This window comes from Rana temporaria, chromosome 9, assembly GCF_905171775.1.
Source record: "Rana temporaria chromosome 9, aRanTem1.1, whole genome shotgun sequence".
Taxonomy (NCBI): Eukaryota; Metazoa; Chordata; class Amphibia; order Anura; family Ranidae; genus Rana; species Rana temporaria.
In genome coordinates this window covers 86,468,652-86,472,807 of record NC_053497.1, presented here as the reverse complement: position 1 = coordinate 86,472,807, position 4,156 = coordinate 86,468,652, and positions in this window count along the sequence as shown.

Here is a 4,156-nt window from a genome sequence, read left to right as displayed (position 1 = left end):
TCTATGATTGGTCCTCAGTGGGTGGGCCGGGATAACTTGGTGACATTCAATTGGCTGTCAAGGCTATCCGATCTGTCAGAAGCCACGCCCCATAAGAGAAAGCCATTGTGGGTGGGACTAAAAGAAACTGACAGGCCGATGAGTCAATGGACGTATGACGCCATCGTACAGCGATCACGTCTGTCACGTCGGTTATCAGCGAAGGGGCGTTCCCTATGTCACCGAGCAGAGAGAGAGAGAGAGAGAGAGACATTGAATGATGTGAGGCCTGGAGAGCACATACTGAGCTATACAAGAGATGTGTGAGCCAGTCCTGGTGTATGCAATAATCCCACTCACTAAGAACCCTTATAATCTGCAACTTCTCATCCATTTCAATTGGAAATCATTAGGAAATAATGTTGATTTTTCCCTACATTGATCATACAATTTATTTTGTATACGATTAGGGTTAGGGTTTCCCATTGAAGAATATGGCTAGGACTCAGGAATTGGAACAGGGACCTCCCCCAAAGGTCAGAAGGCGGGTTCCCAGAGGTCAAAGGTCACAGGGCTTGGCTGACCCACCCCCACCAAAGTGTACCGCCTACGCCAACTAAGTCGGGGAATGAACAAGTCGGGGAATGAACAAGTCGGGGAAAGCAGTCAGGAGGCCTGAAAATGGGCTGAAATTTAAGGGCTGCCCATAAATTAACAGGTGGTTGGCAACACTGCCCCACACAGTAGTGTAGTGTCCTCCTCTGCCCACTTCTCCCCCTGCAGTAGGGTAGTGTCCTCCTCTGCCCACTTCACCCCCCCACAGTAGTGTACTATCCTCCTCTGCCCACTTCAACCTCGCACAGTAGTGTAGCATCCTCCTCTGCCCACTTCACCCTCCCCACAGTAGTGCAGTATCCTCCTCTGCCCACATTTCAACCCCCACGGTAGTGTAGTGTCCTCCTCTGCCCACTTCACACCCCCTGACCCCCCCTCCGAAGGTAGTGTAGTATCCTCCTCTGACCACTTTTCACCCCCCACAGTAATGTAGTATCCTCCTCTGCCCCCCCCCCCCCACAGTAGTGTAGTACCCTCTTCTGCCCACTTCACCCCCCCCCCACAGTAGTGTAGTATCCTCCTATGCCCACTTTTCACCCTCCACCGTAGTGGAGTGTCCTCCTCTGCCCACTTCACCCCCCCACAGTACTAGTGTAGTGTCCTCCTTTGCCCACTTTTCACGCCCCACAGTAGTACAGTGTCCTCCTCTGCCCCTTTTTATATTACCCCCCTGAGTGTCCTGACCTCCTCTGCTCTGCTGTGGCGAGTGCCAAGGTGCTCAGGCAGTGCCGCCGAGACCATCACCCCAGTGCCTTGCCTTTCTTTTCTAAAATGGTGCCAGGTGGTGTCATTATGTCGCTGCGCATGCGCCCGCATGCGCCCGCCCGGCCGAAAATGGGCAATCGTGTCTGAGCTTTTCCGAACCCGGAACAGCACATGTGCGATTGCGCTGTCACCCCGCAGCCATGTTTTTTTTGGGTGCAGCTGCCTGCTTTAAATTGCTTGTATGTTTCAGTAAACACTATAGACAGTGCAAAATATCTCATTTAAGTGTGCTAAACTAGTATTGAAATGCCTCTAAAGCTAAAACATTGTCTTCCTTAATCCTTTTCCTGCAATAAGGTAAAAAATATTTGGCTATTTGCTTTGCACTTACCTCAGTCCTGTATCGGTCCAGAGCTGTGCCAGGCTGCAGTTCTCCCTCTACAGGATGTTTATTGGCTCCTGCTGCTGTGTGTAAAATCCTGTGAGAAGAGATCGGTGCGTCTATGGATGCACACAGGGCCAACTCTGGTGAGCAAGCAGCTTGCTATGAGGGCAATCACAGTTGATCACGGATGTAAACACAAGTCGGTTATTGGCATTTACTTTCCTCACGCTGACAGCGTGAAGAGAGAAGAGAACCAATAACCAGCTTCTGTAAAAGGGACATCAGCAAATTCAGCACTGCTTATCAGTGTCCTGATTATCAGTGCAGTCCCAACAAGGCCCAACAGTGCTGCCAATTGGTGCCCACCAGTGCTGCCAATCAGTGCCCATCAGTGATGCCAATCTGTGCCTCCTAATCAGTGTCACCTATCAGTGCTGCCTATCAGAGCCACCTACCCGTGCTCATCAGTGCAGCCTCATCAGTGCAGGTTCATCAATGCACATCAGTGAAGGAGAAAAATTACCTGTTTGCAAATTACAATTTTATAACAAACTACTTTTTTTTTTTTTAATTTTCAGTCTTTTTCTACTTATTTAGCAAAAAAAAAAAAGACCCAGTGGTAATTAAAAAGAAAACTCTATTTGTGTGAAATAAATTTAAAAAATCTCATATGGGTACAGGGTAGCATGACCACGCAATTGTCATTCAAAGTGTGACAGTGCTGAAAGCTGAAAATTGGTCTGGACAAAAAGGAGGTAAAAGTGCCCAGTAGGCAAGTGTTTAAAGTGGTTCTAAAGGCTCAAGGTTTTTTACCTTCATCATACCTCCCAACCGTCCCAAATTCGCCGGGACCATCCCGGGATTTCCCAGTGTCCCGCGAATCTGGGCTGAGTCCGGCAGCGGAGCCAAATGCCAGAACAAGTTCCGCCACTTGATTTCTCTAATCCCCCTGGCAGGTGCGCGCCTCTCCGCGCTGCAGCTGGCAAGCCTGAGACTCGCTCAGTGCTCAGCCAGCACAGCCCCAACCTTCCTTTGCCGCTCACCTGCCCGTCGACTCTACACCCCATACGAACAGAGGAGGAGAGCGGCTAGCTTTTATGATTATATTAAAAATGATTTACTATTAACATATTTATTTTATTATGACATTAAAATAAATAAAATGTATTCAGAACAATTTTCAGATCATCATATAAAACTTTGCCAATCACAATGTGATGCCTCATTTAAAGTCCCATTTTCCCTTCCCATACCTTGTTACAATATACAGTAAATAAGGGATTGTATATGGGTGATGGAAGTGTGTGCAGTGGACGCCCGAAGTCTGACTGAGACTCTGCATGTCAGGGATAAGGTATGGGATCGTAGAGGTGAGGCATGTAATGAATGGCACAGTGAGGAATGTAATGGATGGCACAGTGAGGCATGTAATAGATGGCACAGTGAGGCATGTAATGAATGGCACAGTGAGGCATGTAATGGATGGCACAGTGAGGCATGTAATGAATGGCACAGTGAGGCATGTAATGGATGGCACAGTGAGGCATGTAATGAATGGCATAGTGGGGCATGTAATGAATGGCACAGTGAGGCATGTAATGAATGGCACAGTGAGGCATGTAATGGATGGCACAGTGAGGCATGTAATGGATGGCACAGTGAGGCATGTAATAGATGGTACAGTGAGGCATGTAATGGATGGCACAGTGAGGCATGTAATGGCACAGTGAGGCATGTAATGTATGGCACAGTGAGGCATGTAATGGCACAGTGAGGCATGTAATGGCACAGTGAGGCATGTAATGGATGGCACAGTGAGGCATGTAATGAATGGCATAGTGAGGCATGTAATGAATGGCACAGTGAGGCATGTAATGAATGGCACAGTGAGGCATGTAATGAATGGCACAGTGAGGCATGTAATGGATGGCACAGTGAGGCATGTAATAGATGGCACAGTGAGGCACGTAATGGATGGCACAGTGAGGCATGTAATGGCACAGTGAGGCATGTAATGTATGGCACAGTGAGGCATGTAATGGCACAGTGAGGCATGTAATGGCACAGTGAGATTTGAAAAAAGATGAGTAAAGCCTGTTCCTGTCAGCGGTTGTTCCTGTCAGGAAGGGGGTCGTCTTATACGGCGAGTATATCCCAAAACCAAAATTTTATCTGGAAAATTAGGGGGTCGTCTTTTATGCCCAGTCGCCTTATACGCCGGAAAATACGGCACATGTTTAACCAGAGTCACATATTTTAGTTCACCCAGTTTTTGATTTTATTTGCATTCACAGATTTGGGTTAAATATGCACACAAGATACCTTTTGGATATGTGACGTGACTGTCCGGTTTGTTCCATGGCTGGCTGTTGTTCCTCCTGTCCCTTTCTCCAATTTATTTTGGGGGGAGGATGTCATCCTGCCTCAACCCCGGTTGGGACAAACATTTCTAGATCACCATGCCATTCCCCT